The following is a 26,647-nucleotide window of genomic DNA, read 5'->3' as shown; positions in this document are numbered from 1 at the left end:
TCTTGTAGAGTGTTTATTTTATCCTTTCATGCTTTTGGTGTGTAAACTCGATCTGAAGAGCTAGGGCTGGTGCAGGGCATTGTGGGAGTAGGAAGAGCTCAAAGCTTAAATCCATAATCTTTGGAATGGCCGGATCGGATCCTAAGACCCTATCACAAGGAGTAATAAAAGTGGACAACACAGATAGGTTATGGTGAGTAACTTATAATTCTTTTTTTTTCTTTGCTTTAACATACATTTCGCCTTTTTTTCTCTTTCTTTTAGGGAAGTTTTTTTTTTTTTTTGATGTTCCACTTCATGTTGCATGGTAGTCTGTTTAAACCATGTGTCAATGGTAGTCTGATTGCATCTTGTGACAGGCCCCTTACTTGTCTATATTTCTTAAATGAAAACTGTAGGACTAATTATTGCATGATCTACTTGAAGTTTAAACATTCCACGCTGAAGGATTGCAGAGAGAATCTTCAACATCAGATAATAAAAGAGTCCATTCCAGGTAAGCAGCCACTCATAGTCTGAGTCTTATACCAATATTTTGGCATCATTCCAAACCATTACTTAGGATAGGTCAGTCAAGAAAATGAAGGCCATTGTCCATCAGCAAGCCCCTTTGTGCAAGACCTCAACTCCTGCTGCCACTAGCAAATCTATGGATTCTTTGGCCTGTTCTTAGTTTGCCAGAATAGAGTGATAAAATGGTTGCTATTTTACTTGTGAAGTTACTTCCAAGCATTTAGAGAGATTTCACCAGCTGCTTAATAGCCAGCAGCTATCCCGCCATACCCTATCCCTCCAAAGATGATGGTAAAATTAGTGTAAGCAGTCATCCGTGTTAAAAGATCAGTGCCAGCATTGAGCTCTGTCTTCCTACCACTAATGGGCACTGGCAGAGTACATCAGAGATGCAGGCCTTAACTTTTCCTCTGATGCCAGCATATTTGCTTTTGCATTCATTGGTGTTTTTCTCAGCAATACCAAAACAGAGCCTTGGGTGCTGAGACAGGCTTCAGAGAGCTGCAACATCAGGGTCTTTTGATTTAATGAGTGCACCACAGGCTAGATTCATGGCATTAATGTAGCTTACCACACACTTACTGCAGGACAGTATGGCTTGCATCCTGTACTTCTCACACCAGTTATGTGAGGTGTAGGGATACTAATTTATCTGTCATGGTCAGGAGCTGCAGTCTTATGTGCACCACTGGACAACAAATAAATAAGTGAGGGCTTTTTATCCTTAAAATGAAAGAAAAATGTTCTCTGTTGCTTAGGACTGTGATCACCACCTGTTACACCCAGGTAAGCTTTACATTGTGTAACAACAGTATTTGCTCAAAGTTTTACCTACCTTGATATGAAGCCAGTGCCTTCCACTGCTCACTTCATAACAGTAACTGTTTTTCCTGCAAACACACAGTATTTCCCAGGAGAGGCTAGTGATACCTTTCAAGTGCCGGCATCCCATTCCTGCAGTATTGGTACAAACTGCCAGAATCTAGACCAATCAGGACACAAGGTGTCAATTAGTAGTAAGCCGACAAGTATGTACAGTAGCTTACAGCCAAGCATTCTTAAAAATAGGGGTGGATGCCAGCAGTCTAACTAATGTTGTGAAGTTACCCTTTTAATATGTGAAAGTTACAAATGTTTACAGTTAAGTAAATGATGCCTTCTAACACCCTAATCATACCACTATATTACACTTCTATTCACTTAGAGTGGATGTCGATGGAAATTCTACTAAGCCTGAGACTTAGGTCAGTAAAGAGTGACAGTACTGAGGAGTAATGTCAATAGTAAGGATTCAGTAGGTAGTGCCAGTAACTGATTTGCTGTGACCACTGCATTTTTGTTTTACTTCATCTGTGTTACACTTTGTAGCAAGAGTGCTTGGTGAAATGAGGGCAAATAACTAAGATAACAGCCTTTTCAAGAAGTGGAATTTGAGTGTGAGGTCCTGCCTCAGCATTCCTTTCCACATTACTTCCCTCAGTCAGCTAGAGATCATTTCCTGTCATAGAAGAGCCTCAGATAATTAGTCATTAATGGCAGTATACGTCAAAACATCTTATGCTTAGTCCTGCAAATAAAACTGTTCTTTTCTAGTTTTGCCTTGAGTCTTCTTTCTGCAGCAGCTTCACAGTAAATTAGTCATACATTTATGAATCTTGAGTGTGCACATATTAAAGAATCATTAAAGTGTGGCCAGTTAAATATACAATTTGAAATGCATTCTTGGTAGTCACTCAAATATTTTAGCACCATAATAGTCATATAGCAGTAGCACCAAGTGAATAGTTTTATCTCATACAGAGCTTTACATAAAAAATACTTTTGTGTTGTACTTCTTAACAATAACTTATGATACTCATAGATATATATATATATATATATATATATATATATATATATATATATATATATATATATACACGTATACATATAGTAGTGTCATTTGTTTGTTTGGTCGACACCCAGAAGTTTGGTGTTGGTTGTTTGAATGTCTAGTATACTAAACAGATATTACATTGAATGTGTGCATTGCCAAAAAAGGTAAGTGGGATGTAAACTGGGAGTGTGTGTTTGTGTGAATGTGTATTTGTGTGTGTGTATGGTTCTGACTGTTTAGGGTTAAGAGACAGAGTTTTATGGATGTTCATCGTGTTACCCTGCTGCAATCATCACACTTGGGTTATCCTGTCGTCAGGCGGTCCGGCAGTCGGCCTGAATGACAAATTCTTGGTCCAGCGTCGGTTGGTGTCGCTTCTTCCCTGATGTCAGTGCGCCAGGGGTATACAAGAGGCATCCGACGCCATTTTCTTCAGTCTTTCTTGCTGCGCGGTGCCCGAAGCAGAAGCAGTTCGCAAGTGCCAGTCGGCCGACTCCTGAGATTTTCGAAGTCGAATTTCAGATCCGAAGTCTTCAATAAAGCTAAGTACCCCATTGGGGAAACTTTTCTTGCCTCAGACCGATGTCAGAAAAAGTTAACAATTGTATTTCTTGTGGGAAGCAAATACCTCATAAGGACTTTCATTCTTATTGTATACCTTGCCTAGGCTCAGACCACAACGTCACTGGTTGTCGGTTTTGTGCTAGGTTCAATAAGCGAACTATAAAGCGACGCTTTGATTATCGCACTACACTACTTCGGTAAGAAATTTAATTACACTATTCCGTCGGAGCAACCGACTACCGGCGTGCATAAAAAACGCAAAGATAAAGACAGGCAGCCTAGACCCAAGCCTGACTCTGAGGCCTCGGCTGGGCCTGTCGCCAGTCCTCCGGTTTTCAGTGAGGTGCCTACGCAGCCCCTGGCTACCACAGAATTGGAACCCCAGACCACTTCGGATTCTCTGGCTGAGAGTTCTAGGCCGACGCAGCCATTTTCTTTAGGCCCTACCGACGACATTGCAGAAGGAGAAGCCTGTGCTGTAGAAACACCTTCGGTTTCAGAAGGTGTCTTCAGACCGGCTACTCTCACCATAAAACCTTATGCTAAGCTTAAGACTCCTCTAAAACCAAAAAAGACTGCACTTCAGTCTCCAGTTCAAGGCCATATTCCTTTCCAGCTTCTGACAGACCACAGAGGGGTAAATACAGGCGCCCAAGGGGCAGAGGACAAGCACAAATCCCTTACAAACTTCGACAATGGGGCACTGCAACACAGAAGGGAGGAGAAGACAGGTCCCAAACTACTAGAAGGCAGACACAATGACTTAAACCTCAAACTGCCAAGCAAAACTCTCTTGGCAGCTCCCTTGGGAGGAAAATTAGCACTTTTTACAGACAACTGGCGCATTGTCACAAAGTACAAATGGGTCCTAGACATTATCTCACAAGGATACAGATTCCATTTCCACACCTTGCCAAGGATAAAAGGAATGCCAAACCTGCCACAAAATCAATGGGCAGAGGCACAAAAACAAATTACAGCTCTCATGGACATGAGAGCCATTCAACTGGTACCTACACAGGAGCAAGGCCAAGGATTTTACTCAAGGCTCTTTCTAGTCCCCAGAAAGGACAATGCTTGGGGACCCATTCTGGACCTTTCAATTCTAAACACCTTCTTGCAAGTACCCAAATTCAAGATGCTAACACTACAGCAGCTTCTTCCCATGTTGGGCAAGAAAGCATAGCTAGTAACGTTGGACCTCAAGGAGGCATACCTGCATGTCCCTATCAGACACAATTGCAGAAGATACCTCCATTTCATTGCAGGTTCAACCCATTACCAATTCTCTGCACTGCCCTTTGGCTTATCTACTGCACCCAGGGTCTTCACAAAATGCCTGGCACCAGTAATTGCATACTGCAGACAAAGAGGAATTCAAATATACCCATACCTGGACGACTGCCTCATCCAAGCAGACAGAAAGGACATTCTCTTACAACATCTGGCTTTTGTAAAACACCTTCTAAGTTGCCTAAGGTACACAGTAAATGAAAAGAAATCAAAACTAGTGCCCTCACAAAATATGACATTCCTGGGTGCCAGCTTGAATACAACGGTCCAGATGGCTTACCTGACGCCAGACAGACAGCTACAACTGACTCAATACTTCAAAACAATGGCAACAAAGACCCAACTCCCTGAAAGAAAAATTCTGCAGGCCTTGGGCTTCATGGCATCTTGCATACTACTAATACCATTTGCAAAACTGCATATGAGGAAATTACAATGGTACCTAAAAAGCGTATGGACTCAACACAGCCACAGCTTGGACACAATGATAACTCTCATTCCCTGCCTTCAACAGGAGGTTCTATGGTGGTCACAGGCATGTCACCTCAACAAGGGTCAGCCTTTCACCTTACCCCCAGCCAGGCAAACTATGACAACAGATGCATCGGACTATGCCTGGGGGGCACACATGGCAGGACGGTGCGTTCAAGGCATATGGACTGCAGATCAAAGGAATCTGCACATCAATCAAAAAGAAATGCTAGCTGTACAGAATGCCCTGACAGCCTTCAAGGACCTCTTACATCCAGGGCAACGTACAATAAGGACGGACAACACCACAGTAATGTGGTACATAAACAAACAAGGGGGTACACACTCCTACCCTCTATGCAGGCAAGCAATTACCTTGTGGAACACAGCACTGGCTTACCAAGTTCAATTACAAGCTCAATTCCTGCCAGGAAAAAAGAACACATTGGCAGACGACCTAAGCAGAAACATCATGGATCCCCACGAGTGGAAATTAGATCCACAAGTATTTGCAATGATAACTCAAAAATGGGGACACCCAGACATAGACCTGTTTGCCAGCCCCCAAAACTACCAGCTAACAAAATTTTGTACAAGGACATTTCACCATCAAGCTTGGAAAGTGGGCGCACTCTCATTCAGTTGGAAAAAGCTGACAGTATATGCCTTCCCTCCATTGCCCCTTCTCATAAAGGTGCTGCTGAAAGTCAGGATGGAGAGACCCCGAATGATACTCATTGCCACAGACTGGCCACGCCAGCACTGGTACCCACTATTAAGGAATATGGCCCAGGACCCACCATGGATTCTACCACAAATTACTCATCTGCTCACACAGCAAGACAGTCAGATTCTACACAGCCAGCTGAAAACCTTAAATTTGGCTGCATGGCAAATCACCTAAGCAACCAGCCAGCTCCTCTTTCTTAAGCTGTCATGGATGAATATTCTGGAAGCCAGGAGGCCCAGCACCAGGAAAGCCTACTCAGACAAATGGAAAAGGTTTTGCGCCTGGAACCAAGCTAAAGACCAAAATACTCTTCAGCCAGGGCTTTCTTTTTCATCTATTAAAATTCACGCCTCAGCTATTTCAGCTCACTACAACACGGATCCTCCCTTATTTTCACATCCACTTCTAAGGCAGTTTCTCAGAGGGGCCAAAAACATTAGGTCTCCCAGGAGAGCACCAACACCAACCTGTGACTTCAATTTTGTTCTGGAAAAACTTACGCTACCTCCTTTTGAACCCACTTTCTCAGCTGACTTAAAGTTTATATCATGGAAGACTGCCCTGCTGCTAGCAATAACTTCAGCCAGAAGAGTCTCAGAGCTTCAGGCACTAATGGCAGTAGAACCTTTCCTCATTTTTCATCAAGACAGAGTTTCTCTACGAACTAACCCCTCCTTTATGCCTAAGGTGGTATCCAGTGTGGCTCTAAATCAAACCATCCATTTACCCACCTTCTTCCCAAATCCACAGAACAAAGGAGAAAGACTCCTGCACTCCATGGACATTCACAGGCAACTACGTTACTACTTGGATAAAACTAAGGTTTTCAGAAAATCTGACCAGCTTTTTGTATCCTATGCTACAGCAACACAAGGAAAGGCTATCTCAAAACAGACCATTTCCAAATGGATAGGACATTGCATACGTTTTTGCTACACCCAACATGGAAAACCAGTTCCTGCTAGCATAAGGCCCCACTCTACCAGGGCAGCAGCTACATCTACAGCCTTCCTCAGGGGGGTGCCAACCAAGGATATTCTGGAAGCTGCAACTTGGAGTTCAGTACACACCTTCACCAAACACTACCACTTACCACTTTACTCTAAGACTAGAGCTGGCTTCGCCACTGCAGTTTTGCAGGGCCTCCTAGCCTCCTCTAACCCTGTTTGACTCAACCTCCCATCCTTAGCTTTGGGATTCTACCCAAGTGTGATGACTGCAGCAGGGTAACACGATGAACATAGTACAGTTTTGTACCTACCATAAATGTAGATGTTCGAGTGTATACCCTGCTGCAGTCCAGGTTACCCTCCCTCCATCCCCTCTGATCTAACTAAAACCTTTCAATACCTTAAAATCTGATACAACCTTTGTGGTGTATTTGCTTATAGCTGGTGGGATGTTTTGCTGGTGCTAAACTTTTATTATTGGTACTATCTTTTTGGGGGGGCAGCTGACATCTGGGGCAAGAAAAACTGAAGAAAATGGCGTCGGATGCCTCTTATATACCCCTGGCGCACTGAAGTCAGGGAAGAAGCGACAGCAACCGACGCCGGACCAAGACTTTGGAATTCAGGCCGACTGCGGGACCGCCTGACGACAGGATAACCCAAGTGTTATGACTGCAACAGGGTATACACTCGAACATCTACATTTATGGTAGGTACAAAACTGTACTTTATGGGAAGGGCTTTTTTAAAGTTCATATGCACGTCAGGGTTAGGGTTAGCACATATTACTAAAGTGGATAAGACGGGTTGAAGCCCCCCTGCCCACCTTAGTAATGCATGCTAACCTTAACCCTTCCCTTTCCTCTAACCATAATGTGCATTTTAACTTTAAAAAAGCCCTTCATGTAACACTACCAGTATTCAGATAAAGTTGAGCTGAATGTGGGTGGGTTATGTGTAGTGCATCAGAAAAATAATTTCCTTTTTCGATGTACTGAGTGTCGATGTGTTGTTTTTTATGATGTAACAAATGGTCGACATGTCGTGTTGCATGTTAAACATGCTGACCATTCATTATATATATATATATATATATATATATATATATATATATATATGTGTGTGTGTGTGTGTGTGTGTATTTATATATGTGGGTTCACTTTATAATTTCGAAATACTGAAATGCCGAATTTCAGTATCTCGAACTTATAAAGTCGAAAGTTGAAAATCGTAAAAGTGAATAATCGCGAATCCGAATATCTCAAATTCGCGGTTATAGCTTTACGGTGCATTGCATGCGGTGTTGTGACTGGATGGTGTTTCATGTTGTGTATGGATTTAGGTGTAATATACGGTAAATAAGTGTTTTGTTAGGGTTTTGTGTGGGAGTTTGAGTGTGTGTGAATGTGTTTGTTAGTTGGACATGTGGATTAGGGTAGGCAGGTGAAAGTATGAGTGTGTAAGTTTTGGATGTGATGGTATTTGTATATGTGTGATGTTTGTGTGTGTGCGAGGGGCTGTAGAATGTGTGGGTGTGAGTTTGCGATCTCGGAGTTGGTATATATAAGTAGGGGGTGTGGTAGGTGCACCCCCCCACATGGGGGGTGCCGTGGGGCTCTCCCCCCTGCTTATATGTAGTGTAGGTTTATTTGTTTGTGGGCAGCCACGGTGGCGCAGCAGTTAGTGTTGCCACCTCACAGCAAGAGGTTCTCTGGTTCGATCCTCAGCTGGGGTGCCTTCTTTACGGAGTCTGCATGTCCTCCTTGTGGTCGCGTGGGTTTCCTCTAGGTGCTCCGGTTTCCTCCCACATCCCAAAGACATGCTGTAGGTGGATTGGACACTCTAAATTGGCCCTAGGCATGAGTGCATACATGTGTGTGCCTTCTGTGGAAGGTTGGGCACTGGGCTGGCAACTCGACACTGTAAACCTCCACTGCCAATCATGAGCGGACAGGTGATCCACTGTGGCGACCCCTAATCGGGAAAAAAGCAGAAAGAAGAAGGTTTATTTGTTTGTGTTTTTGTTTGTGTTTTGTTTGTTGCGGTTTGGGTTGGATGATGTATGTGTTGTGTGGTGTATGGTGTGTTTCTGTTCGTGGTTTTGTGTTTCGTGATTGTGTAGTTTCGGGATTTAGGTTGTTCGACTTTATGGTTTAGAAATACTGAAATTCGGGGTTTCAGTATTTCGAAATTATAAAGTGAATCCATATAGACACACACACACACACACACACACACACATATATATATATATATATATATATATATATATATATATATATATTTATAGTTTTGTCACAAAAAGTTGAAAACTCAAAAGATAGAGAGAATCACAAAACTGAATGACTCATGAGAGTGAATTACAACATTTTTAATACTTCTGTCCAAAAAATAAAAAAACAGGATCAGTAAACCCCGGTTACAAAAACAAGGTCAAGTGTTGTTTTGATAATGGTACTGATGGGTAAAGTTTTTTTTAGCAGTGTAATGTGTGCAGTGTTAGGATTGGGGGTAGGGTTAGGATTAGCACACAAAAAGTCAAAGAAAATAAAGCATGAAATTAAAAAAATAAACAGATGTACATATATGTAATCCCATTACACATATGGAGAAGGAAGGGGCTGCTTCCCTATTGTCACTCCCAGGTGATCCTGCATTTACAAAATCTCTGCACATGATGCTGGAAGGAAGGAAGGTGTTCCACTCATTAAATTCCTTCACCTCAGATGAAATATGGCAGTCTTGTCATTTCTGAATGCAATCCTCCTTGGTAATTCCACTCTGGGAAACTTTTTAAAATACATCATCAAAGTCCCCAGCTCTGTAGTGCAGAGGGATGAAGCATTAACAGAGTCCCAGATAACCTAAGATTAGTTAGTGGCTCTGAAGACTAAAGGTGTCAGGGAGGAGTGGGCAAGAGTGTGACTTGCTTTTGTGTGCTCACCTGGAAGGTGGGAGGGTTGTGGATCCCCCTATTGTAGCAACCTAGTACTCCAGTGGAGTTGCATAGGCAGCTTTTCTGAGAACAGGCCTCAATGGGGAAGGATGTGGGTGGGCCTGCCCAAGCCATTGAGGTAGCCCTCCAGAGTCTTCTCAAGGGGAAGACATGCAGACCCTATGTTACCGCCAGAGGGTGGAGTTAGACTGTGTCCTTAAAATGCCCTAATTGGTTGTTGCCTCTTGAGGAAAGAATTGGTGAGGAACACCTGTTCCCCAGTGAGAAACAAATGCACTAATAGATTAAAGGGGCTGATGGCTGGCAGTCAGCAAAGTGCAGGAAAAAAAGTGCAGTTAAAAAAACATAATAAATACATCAAAGTAGCATGGGATGACCCAGATATGGTAACCTCAGTACTATGCAAGGCAGACAGAATTCCACTCACGGAATGTAATATCAGGTGAGATAATCCCACACTGGATGCAATTTTATTTTTAGCAGCCTTCAAGAAGGCTTTCATACCATAGATTCCAGCGTTTTTCCTCTCAGTAGTGAAATTAGGGTGATGGACAGATATGGAAAAGTGTTTACATCCTGCTGTCTTTCCCTGAATGAATTGAAATATTTGACATTCAGTGTTCTTGCATAATCTACTGAAATGCTCCAAGTCTTAGAGGAATTGCTGGAGTGGTATCTAAAAGAAAAGCCGGGCATAGGTCACAACCTCCACCAGTATGATGAGGCACATATTTCATGTAATTTGTAGTTTGTCTGAGGGCTATCCTGAAACAACATGTACTGGGATTGTAACATTGGCAGTCTTGGCTTAGAGTCATTGGCTTTGTAGAGGATACTAAGGAAACATTTATTCCTCCTTTATAAGACTTTTCTTGTTTGGTGGTGATGATGATGTAAAACGGCACTTCAAAAGAAAGGAGAAGCTGGAAAAAAATTCAGTGCTGTGGGAATGAAAGTCCAGTCTGTACAGTGTTACAAGAACATAGAGGAGCTAGTGTTATATGCTGTTTTGATGTGATCCACAAAGTGATCACCAGACGAATTCATCAAGGACCAGTTGTGATGGACAGCATCTGCCAAGGTCATCCAACAGAGAGATTGTGGTAATAGCTGCTCACCAGAAAGCCACAAAGTGATCAGCAGCACTCCTGGAGGTCTTCTTTTCTGCTGTACTCTGAAGGCAGTCAGGCGTTTACTTGATTGTCCACTCACCATACTGGTCCAAGAAAAAAACAGACAGGTGAATTTAGGACAGTAATATCAAAAGGCTACAAAATCATATTCCTATGCTAGCCATCCCCCTTCCCACCACATAAAAAAGAAAAAAAAGGTGTGGGGGGGCAAGTCAAGAGGTTCTAAATGACGAAGAGCCATCCAGAAGGTCCACCAGACCAGGTAGAACAAAGATTTCATTCAATATTTATTTAGTGCCAACAAAAGTAAAGACCTCAGTTCCGTATTGAATGTTATCAGGCAAAATCAGTACATCTCAAAAGGAAAGTTCAGAGTTATCTCAGTGTCTGTCATAAGGCGGACATCCACCTTCACATAGAGATTGACATGGAGGCACTGAATTTCTGTTTAATGGTTGGAGCCAGTCAGTGTTCATTCAGGAGCTACCCATTTGGTCTCACCATGATGCCCAGGATATCCACCAAGTGGATTGCAGTAGTTTCATCCTTTTAGACATCACAAGGGATCAATATATTCCCATATCTGGACAACTGGATCCATGGTGCTTTTGAGACATGCTGGTCCAGCCCATGAAATGATTGATTGGATTATTTTATTGCCTGAGCATTATCTTCATAGGCCACATGTTGGACACCAAGCTGTGAAGAACTTTCTTTCTTGCAGAGAAAGTTCAGGTACTTCAGGCTTCTTTGAGACATAATTGCTTTCAACCAATGTAGTACATAGACTTGTCTTAAGATTCTGGAATACGTGGCAGCAACTATATTGATGGTACCACATGTAAGGTTGCACTTGAGTGTTGCAGTGGGTATTGTGTGTGTAATAGAATGAGCAGCCCCTCTACCCAAAATGCATACATAAAATCATGCAAGGTGACCCCAGCTAGCCTTTTGGCTGTATTCTAAGAATCTTGCTGTGGCCTTACCATTCCAGTTCCCCTTGCTTAAATGCATGATCACTATAGATGTATCTGCCATGGCATTGGAGGGCATTTTCATGAGGAATACATTGCAGGGAATTTGGAACTTTGCTGGGTAAGAGACCTACATCAGTGTCCTAGATCTCAAAGGTTTGCTTCTTATTTTGAAGGCATTGCAAGACAGTCTTCTACACCAGACCATTACAGTTCACACAACTCTGTCAGTAGCTTAGTATATTAGTGAGAAGGGAGAAATGCATTAATTTCTCTTTGCAGGGAAGCCAAGTCTTTGTGAAAGTAGACCGCATGGCAGCACACATTCTGAGAAAAGCCAGCTCACTTGTCAACAGACTTAGCAGGTACCTCCTGCTGCCAAACAGATGCTCACCAAACTAGAATACAGCTACTAATCAACCTTTTGTCATGTCATCAAACCGTGTCACATGTAAATATCTCTCATTCCTTCATGAGTCCACTACCACAGCAGTCTGTCAGGAATGCACAGGGCGAACAAGCACTCCAAGCTCTCTGGTATGCTTCACAAACACCACTACTAATGCTTATTCATGCAAAAATGTTCTCCAGGAAGGGTTTACAGAGACAACTGGTGTCAGAGCCATGGATTAAAATGAAATGCATAATAGTATCCTTTGGGAAGTCATCCACCCCTTGTAACTATCATATTGACAACACACCCCTTAGAGATAACGCAGTAGTCAGGGACTTAGGGGTAGACATAGTAATCTAGCCTTTGACCAGCACGTGTCTACCGTACTGAGGAAATCATTATATGTTGCGCAACTTATAAACAAAGGTACCGAAACACCAAAGGCGGAGGTGTGTCCATATTCATTAAGGATATCCACACCTTCAGGCTAGTTGCTCAGCATAATGCATCTGAGGTTATCCAAGTGCAACTAACTCTGTGCAAAACTGCAATCCAAATTGTAGCTTGCTACAGATCCCCACCATACCCCAGGATTCCCACTCCTCTTTTCTTGATGTACTGGAAAATATTAGGGTTCAATCAAACACTCTAATAATGGGCGACTTCAACTACCCCACCATTAACTGGGAAAACTTCTCGTGTACCAACTCCTTAGCTCAACGCTTTCTGGAATTCATAAACTCCAGTGCCCTGGATCAACTTATCCACACCACTACCGGGGGCAACAATATCCTAGACCTAGTCATTACCAACATGAGTGACCGGTGTTCCACACCTGAAGTCAACTCCTTGTTGGTCCGATCCGACAATAAGCTAATCACCCTTGATCTCAACATCCCGCCCCCACCCCCATTAAGGAAACCACAGTAAAAAATTTCTTCAAAGCCAACTTCATGCTTCTTAAGAAAGAAGTGGTGAACTTCATGACACTCATGCAGATGGACAATACAGTTACAACTGCTGAATCCTACACAAATGCACTCTATAAGCACTTACATGAGTGCATGGATCGTGCTATCCCAAACAGAACCAAGACGCTATCCTCCAAAAAAGGAAGCTAATCTGGTGGTCCCCTGCCATAAACAAACTGTACAACAGAAGGAAGAAACTGTTGCAAAAGAGAGTAAAATCCCATGAGTGGAGGATCTCCCTGGTCAGTAAGAAGCTGAGATCCCTTATAAGATCCTCCAAAGCTAGCTACAAAAACAAAATCGCCACTAATTCCAAGGACAACCACAAAGCATTCTGTAGCTATGTCAAGAATCTTGATGGCAACACCCAGATCTGCTCTGAGTTACAGCACAAAGGCAAGAAAATTACAGAACCAACTGATATTGCCAGCATCCTGGCAGATAGGTTCAGTGCTAACTTTATCCCCCTTTCACCCCACTAAAGGGCCCATATCTATACAGGAAGAATGCAGAGTCCCTATAATCACAACTATGTAGATAAAAGCTGCAATCTCTAAAGCCAAAAACACAGCATCCATGGGCCTGGATAACATCCCAGGCTGTGTTTTACACGAACTTCAGAACAAACTGGCTCCCCACTTATGCACCATGTTCAATAATAGCCTTGCATCAGGCTTTGTGCCCACTGAATGGCGCACAGCAACAGTTATCCCACTCCACAAAGGGGGAGCCACCACTGATCCCGGGAACTATTGACCTATTAGCCTGATGAGCCTGGTCTGCAAGGCCATGGAACGTATCATCATGGAACTCATAAACAAAGACATTGGTAACCTTCAAACTCTGGATCCCACCCAGTTCGGGTTTGTGAAAGGCAGATCATGCCTCCTGAAACTGATTGACTTCTTTGAGGCAGTCACCAAAGCCGTAAATGAGGGTAAGGTGGTTCACACAACCTATCTTGACCTCGCCAAGGCTTTCGACCCCATCCCCCATTCTGGAATTATAGTTTGGTATCTACTTCTCTGAAGTACAGGCTAACACAGAAGGCCTCTGGCTAACGAAATTTGCAGATGACTGCAAACTAGGAGTCATAGTCAAGTCCCCAAATGATGTGGACATCCTACAGAAGGGCCTCGCTGAGACAGAGCCATGGCCTCAAGCTCAATGCCAAAAAGTGCAGTGTCATCCCCTTTGGTAAAAACTCTGTACCCATGAACAACTACATAGGCAGCAATCTACTTAACACCGAATGCGCAGTAAGAGACCTTGGGACCCAGGTGGACTGTAGTCTCTACTTTGATAGTCACATCGCCACAGCAGTCAGGAAGTCCTTCTACACGGCACACCTCATCATAAAAGGGTTCTCATCCAGGAAAAAAGAGGTCATTGTTCCCCCTCTACTTGACACTCATTAGACCCATTATAGAGTACAACGCCCCTTTTGGAATGTACCTCACAAGACATCTGCAGCAGCTGGAAAGGCCACAGAAGTACCTCACATAGAGGATTACTGGCCTCAAACAAATGCCCTACACTGACCGCCTCAAAAAACTCCAGCTTTACTCCATAGCATATCGCCTACTCCGAAGTGATCTCTGCCTAAAGTAGACACCCAGAGCTGTTGGTCATGCTACACCTAAAGAAATCCCATTCCCTCCGAGCTACACGCCATAGGGACCTAAACCTTGTCACCACAATAAACAGGACATGCTGGAGAGATAGATTCCTGTCTCAGAGACTTCTGGAACAGGCTGCCCATCTTTGTCACGCAGAGGTCTTCATTAGCACTCTTCAAGAAAAATCTTGATGAGTGGATGGGAAATAGGAAATACACCCCAGGGATCACTTCTGTGTCTCTGCTCTACAGTGGCACAGGAAAATAACTTACTTGGGTGGCGTAAGCCAGGGAACCTTGTTGGCTAGGCTTACATAGGCCCTTGGGCCGATAGCCTAGTACCTGCCTATGAACCTATGGCGTCTAGGTCTGAGGAAGTCATTGTTCTACTATATTCGGCATTAATCAAACCTGTCATCGATTACAGTGCCCCCCTTTGGTATGTACCTAACCAGGCATATCCAGCAATTGCAATGTCCAGACAGGTTCCTCACTAAAAGAATACAGGACATAAGTAGCATGTCCTGTGAAAACTGCCTCAAGGCCCTATCCCTTTATTCTGCCTCCTGCAGGCTGTTGAGGGGAGATCTATGCCTGGCATACAGGGCATTGTCAGACCCCACTCTGATGGACCTCCTGCATATCTCCAAAACAAACAGCTCCAGAATTACCCATTCTAAAGTCTTAAATCTTGCCTGTGATATAAATAGGACCTGTTGGGGAGACAGGTATGTATCGCAGAGACTACCACGTCTCTGGAACAGGCTCCCCATCCATGTGAAGCAGAGTTCCTTCCTAACCCAATTCAAGTGTAACTTAGACAACTGGATGGGAACAAGAAATTCATCCCTGGTTTGGTGCCTGTGTCTCTAATGGACACAGGCTGCTTGTAAATGGTTCATCTCCCAGGCTCCTGCTTGCAAGTGGTTCATCTCCCAGGCCCCTGCTTACACTTATCAAGGTTACCAGAACTTGTCAGAGATTTGGGCTCATGGTTAGTCTTAAAAAGGCCCTTGTGATTGTTAGCGTAGTAAACATCTATGAACCTGTGGAAGTTTTCCCAGTTGTATTACAGAACTGAGTAATTGTGTTACTGGCTATACTAGAAAATCTAGTCTTTATTTTAATAAGGCTACTATCCCATTCCTTCACCCTAATCAAAATGATGAATCTAACTCTTCCAGATAACTTTATAGAGTTCAGTCTCCCTCAGCAAAAAGAAGTGAACTTAGACATCTATATGTGCATTTTAATATCAGATCTGAAGTAGTTAACTTTCTTTGATCATCAACCTGTGGGTTCCGGATCCGATACGGATCCAAGCTGGCAGCTTACCAAGCTAAAGATCTGAGCTCCAAGCCCCTCCCCCTTACCCATAACACACTGCAACCTCCTTACAATCCCCAGATCTCATTTGCCACGGCTTCGCCAGCATGGGATTTTTGAGCTCCAGGCAGGTTCATTAGATTTTAATCTAACTTTCAGTCTGTGTGCGCCTTTTTGAGTGCTAAACATTTAATAGCCCTATCCTTATTCTCCCCGGGTTTTTGCGTTTAGAAAATAGTGATTGTAGTGGTTTAGAAAGTTGCTAAATTTTGTCTGTGTAGGCCTCCCCTTTCCACCCTTAGCATGTGTGTGTGTGTGTGTGTTTGTGTTCTTCTTACTTAGCTTGTCTAAGTCTGTCATGTTGGAAAGTCAGAAACTGACTTTCTCTAAGTGCACAGAGTATGACCATAAGCTGTCGCCGGCCGATGGTCACACTCTGTGCGTAGATTGTTTGGGGGTGCCTCATCTGACATTGGGCTACAAAATTTGTGCAGCCTTTAACCCCTGGGCCCTGCGGGATCTCAGGACCAAGCTGATTCTTGTGGGTCTTTTACCTGCAGAGTCAGCTACTTCTTCTGCAGCTTCATCTTCAGTCACAGCTGTGACTGTTCAGCCTTCTGGTCCTCCTCCCCTGTCCGGGACTCCCACTCCCACCTCTAAAACAGGGAGAGAGAGATGCCAAGAAAGAAAAACATAGGGAGAAAGAGAGAGAGAGAGAGAAAAAGAGAGAAAAAAAGGGAGAGACAGAGAGAGGGGTTTCAAGAGGCAAGCAGACTCGTATCTGTCGGTCCCACCCGATAAGGTGATATTGACTCCAGAAAAAGTTGCAAGGTCATCTTCTCCTCGGCTCCATTCCTCACAATTCTCCCTGGAGATGGAGGCTAGGCCCGCTTTGAGGTCGTCCTTGCATCGGCCCTCCCAGACGGTGTCGGTGGCGTCCTCGAGATCTACTAGTAGCCTCTCTGAACCGGATGATGAGAAGGTTCCTGCAAATTCAATTGTAGATAGGAGTGTTGCTGGCTCCCCGCCCCCCCCCCCCAGCCAGAGCGGGGAGTTCAGCTCCGACGTTTGCCCCAATAGCTCCTTCTCCAAACCACCCTTGGGTTTCAGAGTCTGTAGATCCAAGGAGCCCTGGAGTCAGGGGGTTGGTGCCGATGGTACCTGCTACCTCAACGCCGGCCATGCCCTTGAGCCTGTCGGATCCCTTGTGAGATCCGAGCTCTCGGAGCCAAGATCTGGGCGTCAGATCCAAGGTGATGAGTGTGTCATCAGCCCTGTTGTGGTCAGGGCATACCGTCTCCTTGGGTCTGGTTATGCCAGCCTCGGCTCTGATCCCCTCGTTGGATCTGAGGGGTACGGCTACCCACACCACCAGCTTCAGGGAATCCTGTTCCCCTTCTGCTTTCAACATTGTGGAGAGGGTGCTTTCTGCAGGATTGACACTCCTCACTCTTTCCTTGGAGTTCGCCCCTGCTCCCTTGCAACTGAGTTTGTCTTCCATCATCCAGTCCTCCTAGGGACAGCCTGTGCCCAATACGGCTCGGACAGTTCCCCTTGAGGAGTACGAGACGGTTTGTGAGCCCTCCCCGGAGAGTCCCCCTGAGGAGGCCCCTCGCAAATTTCAGTGCAAAAGGAGGCACATGGACTCCCCTGAATCCCTCACTGAAGATGCTGGCTTGGAGGAAGGGGAAGGTTCCCCCAGATAATCCCCTTGAAGACGTCTCCTTCGGGACAGAATTATTCGCCGGGGGGGGGGGGGGGGTTGGTCCATCCAAAAACCTTCCTTTGGCGAGATGGTATTTTTGGAGGCATTTGTCACAGGCCCATGTACCTCTTGGGTGTGTCCCCCCCCCCCAGCCGACCCTCTGGTGAACCTTATTACCACCAGAGCCTGGAAGGAACCGGACACTGTAGAGCCAATACCCAAATGGCCCGACAAGGTATTGAGCCCTCCTATGGACAAAGCCACTTGGAGTAAGGGTTCCCCAGTTGATGCCATGGTGGTGGCGGCGGCCACCAAAAAGGAACTCACTCAGGAAAGTTCATAGGTCCATCCCCCGGACAAGAAGTCCACGGTGATGGATCATCTTGGAAAGTGGACTTTTGCTTCAGCTACCTTTGCTATAAGGGCACTGAATTACATGGCCCACGTAATTAGACTGCAGCCTGACCTTGTGAAAGAGTACGCTCAGTCTCCCCCGAAGTCCATTTCGGCCAAGGATAAACGAACATTCTTGGCTCATATGGCCACTCTCAAGTCTGTGTCAAATACTTCCATGCGTTTACTCTCTCACGCCACAGAGGGAGCCGCTAGGGCAGCCGGGTCTGGTATTGCCATGAGGCGTCATGCCTGGATCCAGCTTTGCGATTTTTCGGAACCTTTCAAGGTGTCCTTCGCTAACGCCCCTTTTGACGGTTCATCCCTGTTCGAGAAGACCAAGATACACTTGTTCAGAGTGAGAAGGACGGGAAAATGCCATCAGTCATTGGGATCCACTTCTCTAACCTTCAAAGGTCCTTTTCCAGGAACCAGCGAGGGCAAAAGAAGATGTGGTTCTGGAAATTTCAGCAGTCCTAGAATGCACAGGACTCCTTCTCCCCCAGAGGCAGAGGGGGACAAGGTAGACACCGGCCCAGAGGCAGAGGGGGACCGAAGAACTTTGGGTCATGGGAACCTTTTTCCGACCCACCCGTGCAGGAGCCCTGAGGTGTTGCCTGACTGCTTCTCTCTGGAGGCAGTTGAGGGGGGGGGGTTCGAGGCACCTAGCTCAATGGGAGTTCATCACGTCAGATCGCTGGGTGCTTCGAATAATATCCAGAGGCTATTCTCTTCCCTTCATAAACAATTCCCTATGTGCAAGGTGCCTCCTGGACATCTCACCCACTCAAAGGGAGACGGCAGCTTTGGAGATAAGAAAGCTGCTAGAAAAAAAAGCAATCCAGCAAGTGCCCCCAGACCAGTCCAGATCAGGCATCTATTCCTGGTTCTTTTTGGTCCCAAAAAAGACGGAGGACTTAATGCCAATTCTCAACCTATCCACATTGAACCTGTATGTTGCCAAGGAAAGGTTCCAGATGGTCACTCTACAATCCATCCTGCCCTTTTTGCAGGAGGAAGACTGGATGTGCTCAATAGACCTCAAGGATGCGTACTACCATATTCTGATGGACAAGCGATCCAGGAAGTTCCTCCACTTTTGGCTAGGAGCCAGTCATTACCAGTTCAGGGTCCTATCCTTCGGTCTCACCACAGCCCCCAGGGTGTTTACCAAGGTCATGGCAGCTGTAGTGGCCCACCTGAGGCTTCAGGGAATTCAGGTCTTTTCATATCTGGACGACTGGCTTCTCACTGCCTCCACCAGGCATCAACTTGTACTAGCCAGGGATTTCTTTCTTCAGCTGTCGACCCGGCTGGGGATCACGATAAATCTCAAGAAGGCTTCCCTCCAACCTGTTCAGATTGTAGACTTCATAGGGACAATAATAGATTCTCTTCAGGCCAGGATATTTTTGACTTCAGACAGACTTCACAGCCTGGCCCTTCATGTATTGGCACTCCTTCAGTCTCCTGCACCCCCAGCGTAGTTAGTCCTGAGAGCCCTAGGGTCCATGGCAGTAGCTATAAATCTGATTCCTTGTGGACGTCTGCATATGAGAGTATTACAGTGGACGTTACAAGTCCAGTGGTCTCTGCTACATCACTCTCTAGACTTTCTGATTCCCCTGAGCAGTGTGTGCAAAACTTCTCTCATGTGGTGGCTTCAATCCCAGGAATTGTGAGAAGGATGCCCCTTTGTTGCACCTTTGCCCCAAGCCACAGTGACCATGGATGCCTCCCCCTTAGGGTGGGGGGGGGCACTGTTCGGGCAGGACTGTCCAAGGCACATGCACTCAGAGCGAGACCATTCTGCATATAAAAGTTCTAGAGATGAGAGCAGTCCTCTTAGCGTTGCAGGCCCTTCATACCTCTCTTCCTCTGGGAAATATTGCGATCCAATCAGACAATATGTCAGTGGTCTGGTACATCAACAAACAAGGGGGAAGCAGGTTTTATCCACTTTGTCAAGAGGCCATGAGAGTGTGGGAATGGGCTATCTCCGCCAACTGCTTTCTGATAGCAACGCACATCCCAGGTCGGTCCAACATCTTGCCAGACAAATTGAGCAGAACTATCCTTTCGCCTTACGAGTAGTCTCTGAAACCCTTATGTAGCGGAATAGATCTTCCTCAGGTGGAGTCAACCTTACTGCAATCTCTTCACATTGCCGTCCAATGCAAAGTGCAGCGAGTTTTTCACTCTAATTCCCCCGACGGGGGAAGCCCCTAGAGATGCTCTTGTCCATGCTTGGCCACCTGGTCGTCTTTATGTGTATCCCCCGCTTCCACTCATGACAAAATTCTTACAGAAAGCTCATTGGTTGGGGAGCAGAGTTATCCTCATAGCACCATTCTAGCATTGTCAAGTTTGGTTCCCTTGCCTGCGGTCTCATCTCCTAGCTCCACCCTGGATCTTGGATCCCATTCCAGATCTTATTCGTCATCCCTCGGGAATTCTTCCTCCAAATCTAGACAGCCTCAAGCTCGCAGCTTGGTTGCTCCAGTTCCCTTAGTTGCTGGGACTCCCAGTATCTCTTCTCCAGTTAAATCCATCCTGGTAGTAGCACATAAGTCCTTTACCAGAAAAGTTTACAGTAGTAAATGGAAATGCTTTTCCATTTGGGTCTCGCAGAGAAATCTGGATCCTTTTACCACTCTGGTTCCAGCGGTGTTAGATTTTTTTGTCCCATATTTTCCAGCAAGGGGCCAGGTCTTCCACAGTGAAAGTCCAGCTGGCGGCTATTTCCCATTTTCATGTAGGAGAAAATTCACTCTCCCTATCTGCTGCCAAAATTTGCAAGACTTTTCTGAAAGGTACTTTTCTTCTGAGGCCACCTATTAAGAATCCTTTCCGGCCGTGGGATTTGACTTTGGTTCTTCAAGCCTTAGTTTAGCCCCCGTTCGAGCCTGTGGCATCAGTTGACTTAAAATTCTTGTCATGGAAGACGGCCTTCCTGGTTGCTATTATGTCATCCAGGAGAGCGTCAGAGCTTCAAGTGCTGTGTATGAAACTCCCATACCTAGTTTTTCACAAGGATAGGGTATCTCTCAGGACTAACCCGTCTTTTCTTCCAAAAGTTGCTTCGGAGTCAAATATTAATCAGTCTATTAATTTGCCTGTATTTTTCCCTAATTTTCAAAATAAAGGAGAATATAAACTTCATTTTCTGGACGTGTACAGGCAGTTACGTTTTTTATTTGCATAGGTCCAAACCCTTCGGTAAATCTGATCAGCTTTTCGTTTCCTTTGCTAGACCTTTTTTGGGAAAGCCATTTTCAAAAGTGACTATCGCTAAGTGGATTTTGCTTTGTATTTTACAAGCATATAAAGAGCTTGGATTACCAGCACCAGAAGGGGTTCATGCTCACTCTACCCATTCTCTGGCTACTTCTGCTGCATTCTGGTCTAGAGTTTCCCTGGACGATATCTGCTCAGCAGCTACCTGGGCCTCCTCTCACACCTTCATTACAAGCTAGATTTGGTGTCTAGAGGAAGGGCTTCCTTTGGCTCTGCAGTGCTCCAGAATATTCTTCCTTAAGGGCCTCCCAAGATTTCGGGTAGCTGGGGACTCTGTCCCACAGGTTGATGATCAAATGAAGTTAACTACTTAAAGTAAAGAAGTTATGTACTCATCATAACGTTCCATCTAAGTAGTTAGACTTCATTTGTCAGCAGCCTTCCTCCCCTCTTTCCGCCTGACCTTGATGGTTTTTTCCTCTGTTTGGGTTCGATGTCTTGAATTTGATGAGCGTGGTGTATGAGTTCGGGTCAGGTCTTTTTGGCTTAGGTTGTTGTCTGTCACGTTGGTTGGCAAACTCGATCTGAGGATTGGACGGAGGTTGCAGTGTATTATGGGTAAGGGGGAGGAGCATGGAGCTCAGATCTTTAGCTTGGTAAGCTGCCGGCTCAGATCCGTATCGGATCCGGAACCCACAGGTTGCTGACAAATGAAGTCTAACTACTCAGATGGAACGTTATAGTGAGTACATAACTTCTTCTTATCAGTCATCATTCTTATTAAAGAAAAAAATTAAACACATTTTGTAATGATTGTGTTGTCAGAAAGTACTTGACCATCCTTCAATTTGTCTTTTAACATCTGTTTCTTTTTGTATCATATTTCATTAACTAAATGCCATAATGTGCTCCCTGAGACTCTTGAAGTTTATTTCTCTTATATTTCTCTTTTATACCTATCATATTTGTTATCAGTAAATGTCATTAATATTCTCTTATTTAATTTAATTTTATTCAAAGTGTCATTATTCACCCATGGTATTTTGCATATGTCCATGTTTTACTTTTATCAAGGGAAAACTTCATTTACTACTTTTGAATGTCATGATTAAATTTTTCATCCATATTCATTTCATGGGCAAAATACTCCAAGTTAACCAGTCCTTTAGATGCCTATGGTAAGAGAAGTTAATACAATTTCTACTGGGCATGTCACTCGTTCTCTCAGGTATGTACTATGTCTCATCAAAGCATACACCAGCAAGTTATTAGATATTTCAAAAGACACATTGCAATTTACAACATTACATTTTTGATTTCATAGCACCCAAATGGTTAATAATGTCCTCCCAGAAACAGCATATCCAGTAGGGTTATAAACATATTTGACATAAATCCAACCTTAAAATAAATCATGAATTTTCAACATCTGGTTCTATCCAGTCATGGTCTATATCATCTATCCACGTTATGTTTCTTAGCATATCCTCTTTTGCAATTACCAGGTTGAAAAATAAACCTCATTTCAGTTTTAGCACTTTTCTGGAAGCAAACAGCTGCACACTGGATACAATTAATAAGTAATCATCTTTTTTTCAGTTAAAGTAATGTTTTTCATAACTTTTGTAATAGATTAGACAAACCACCTCTGGCTGTGTTACTTCTGCCTGAATGAACAGAATTGTACCTTTTTAGGGTATTTTATGTAATGTACGATACTTTAGGTACTATGGACTTGTCATATCTGGTATATAGTATCTACTTTAGCAGAAGATGTTTAGCTAAGTACTTTGAACATTTGATTTCATTTTGATTTGATCTCTGTGCCTGTCCCCATGGCGCAGAGAAATGAGTGTTTGAGTGTGACTCAGATAACCCATGTTAAATTAGTTGCATGGGTGCTGGAGGGATAAGGGCAGGGAGGATGGGAATGAGTAGCCACTGTCGGCTTAGCCATCCTGGGGGGATGGGAGACAGCTTTGTTGATCATATGTTGCCCCTGGCAGCACAGCTCTTATATTATTTTCCTTTAAGTTGCATTGGACTTTAACTTAAGCTGAGACGTTTGTCTGCGTGCTTCTTTTTCAGGCAGATAGTTTGATTCTTGGGATAGGTTAGAGGCATTATGTGCAACAATCCAGCCAGCTGATAGCTCATTCACTTGTTGTAGGGACTTCAATATATTACTGTGCCACAGAGTCTGATGCTTGTTTCAAAGGGATGTTGGCCCAGGACATCTCCTGTGCAGCACACCTTGAACTAACACTGCAGTCTGGATACTGATTCATTGCACTAAGATTTTGTCATATTAGTAGTGCAGGGTCTGCTAGCTTAGTTTCAGAACATCTTTCCTTGTTTAACCTCTACAAAGTCACTGAAAATCGAGTAGAGACCTGTTGGCTGAAACTACGTTTATGGAGATTTATACCCTTTTACTAGGTTCTTGAGAGCAGCTCAGCTGGAGATGCACTTTCCTTCCTCTGAACCCACACTGAGTTTCAAGAAGTAGCGCTATGTGGTTTCCCCTCTTCCATTGCTTTTAGTATTTTGGGATAGGGGGAACCAAGATTAACTTTCTAAAGGGTATTCCCCCCACTGACATCACATGGATAACCTAAAGAAGACATGTCTAAAAATGGACTGCTGAATATTCTTCATCAAGAGACCTATTCTTAATGGCAAAAGAAAGTAATGAGCTGCTGTCTGAGATGATGTTAGACATCTGAAGTTCAAGGTGAAGCAACCTTTTTTAAAGTGGCAGAATGGAAGAGATTTTTGAATTATTATTTTTCAATTTTCTTGACTGATTACTGACCTTCCTTTCAAATCTGAAATAGTCTTTGCTGCAAAATCCCACCTCACCTTTCACTAGCATTATCTGTTAAGAAAATGCCTTGGCTGGAAGCCTCAAATCTAACCCTCCTCAGGTAGATGCCAATCCTCTTGACTAAGTTGAGCCTGCTGTTCATCTTATACATGGTCAACAAAGTATGCCTGAGTATTGGAATTTTCTTTGGTTTGGGACCAGTGCAGTACTGCTGGTGGTTTGGGTAGCTGCCATACATTTGATCCTAGTTAAAGCCTGTATAGGGGTAAGTGAGTAGATGCAGGATGTTTGTCATAATTGGCTTGTATATCACATGACTGTTTCAGTCTCAGGAGGGTTCAGTCTTTTAGGATTTTGACTCTTGCCCTTCCCTCAGAAAACAAGAGCTTTGAACAGGTAATTCATCCTTCCATACAAGAAGATTGCCAGGAAAATGCACCCATTACTGAAACCTCCTATCTTAACCTCAGGCAGGTTCCATTCTTATTCATCATTGGCTTGGCAAAAACCATGGTCCAGCATAACTATGTGTATATACACACACACACACACACACACACACACACACACATATATATATATATATATATATATATATATATATATATATATATATATATATGGTGTTTTGTAAAAAAATAAATAAATAAACTGGATTGACAACATAAACTGTTGTTTTTGCAGTATGCTATTAAATTATGGTTTATCCAACATTGACATTATAATTTATAATTGTATAATGTCAAAAACGAATCTTTATTTTTTATAACTGCAAATAGTAACTCTGTGTAATCTTAATTTTAACTTGGAACTTTTCTCCCCAGGCCTCCACTGAAAATGGGTTTCTGACCCAATGGACTTTCCCAGTCAACAAATGTTAAATGAATAAATCAATAAATTGTACAATGTAGTTTGTTTGTGTGCACGTGAATTCAAGTGTAACCCTTTCTTTGGGTTAGTCAGGGGGGGTATGTAGTATGTGTAAAGTCTGTATTGTACCGAACATTCTGTTCAGACACACTGTGTGGTTAATAGTGGTGTTCATTTACAGTGAAATTCTGCAGTACAGGTTATTCAGAGCATCGCCAAACCATCTTACATTCTCTTGTAATAAAACACAATAAGCAGGATACTTATGGAGTGCTTGCAGTTCACTTTAGGCATTTGACTCAAAACTCAGTGCATGCAAAAAACACACATTTCAGTTGGTTTTAAAGTCTCTCAGAAATGTCCTTGATGTTGCACCTCCCAAAAAAACTGACAGAATCTTCCAGAACTTGTACTCTGTAGGAAATTCCTCCTTAACCTCCCGTAACTTTACAGTGTTTATCCACATCAAGCCACACAGATTCTCCACCCCTGGTAGTAATCCTTCTTGCACTCAAGAAACAAACATCTCTTTTTTAACTACAGAGACACTCTGTCTGACAGTGACTGCTTCCAGGCCAGCAGCCGTCTCTACATTTGCCTTCCTCTCTCTCTCTCCATAGCCCTTTTTATCGGAAGGAGGTCGTAGCCTCTTGTCACTCTGCTCTTGTTTTGCAGCTCCTCATTTTCTGTAGTGGCTTCCTGGAGCCATTGCACCAAAGCCTGTATTAAAATAAGGCATTATTTTGGTCTTTAATATTGATTTTGATGGAATTAAGAAATACAGTAATTTGATGTCTAATTAAAGGAAACCGTCCTTTTTTGAGTCTATAAATATATGACATGTTTTTATTAAATTAAAATATGTTTGACTTTATTGTCTTGTATGTATTTGGTCCTATGGTTGCTGGTTGGAGAATGCATTGTATCTGGTTTATCCTGCCAGTTGCTAGCAACTGTTCTTGTATTTTTAAAAGGTCTTCAAGTATTTTAGCTTGGTTTGTTGTGGCATATAAGTATTCTGCAACTGTCATGCTACAGCAGAGGATTGAAAACCATTCACTTTAATTGAAGAACATTTTCTGTACAACATAGTATGTAGGATTAACAAATGTAATAGGCTGGTTAATATTGAAAAAAGGAGATCATTGTTCCTCTCTTCTCATCCCTCATCAGACCCATTATAGAGTACAATGCCCTGTTTGGCATGTATCTCATAAGACACCTACAACAATTGAAAAGGCCACAGAAATACCTCACTAAGAGGATTACTGGCCTCAAACAGATGCCATATGCAGACCGTCTCAAAAAACTCCAGCTCTACTCTGTCACATATTGCCTACTCAGAGGCGATCTCTGCCTAACATACAAAGCTATGTCAAACCCAGAGCTGTTGGACATGCTACACTTAAAGAAATCCCAATCTCTCCGAACTGCACGCTCCAGGGACCTAAACCTTGTCACCACAATAAACAGAACATGCTGGAGGGATAGATTCCTGTCCCAGAGACTTTCCATACTCTGGAAGAAACTACCCATTCATGTCAAGCAAAGCTCCTCATTGGTGCTGTTTAAGAAAAATCTTGACGACTGGATGGGAAATAGAAAATTCACCCCGGAGATCACTTCCATGACACTGCTTGACAGGGGCACAGGAAAATAATTTTCTTGGGTGGAGAAAGCCAGGGAACCTTTTTGGCTAGGCTTATATAGGCCCCAGGGCCAATAGCCTTGTTGTTACCTACCTGTGAACCTATGTCTTTCACTGAAATAATTTAAAACAAAGAAAAGAAACTCTGCCCATATGGTTTGTCTGAATGTGCCTTTACAAATAAAAGGTCATTTTACC

General features: G+C 43.7%; 1 protein-coding gene across 1 annotated transcript in view; it reads left to right on the top strand.

Moving 5' to 3' along the window:
- VPS35L (VPS35 endosomal protein sorting factor like) overlaps nucleotides 1-26,647 on the top strand; it is a gene marked incomplete in the record, with an annotated part of 3,288,436 nt that overhangs the window by 1,485,515 nt on the left and 1,776,274 nt on the right.

This window comes from Protopterus annectens, chromosome 12.part0, assembly GCF_019279795.1.
Source record: "Protopterus annectens isolate FY-2018-M chromosome 12.part0, PAN1.0, whole genome shotgun sequence".
NCBI lineage: Eukaryota > Metazoa > Chordata > Ceratodontiformes > Protopteridae > Protopterus > Protopterus annectens.
The sequence above is the reverse complement of the archived record's forward strand: the minus strand, read 5'-3'. Positions and strand labels throughout refer to the sequence as shown.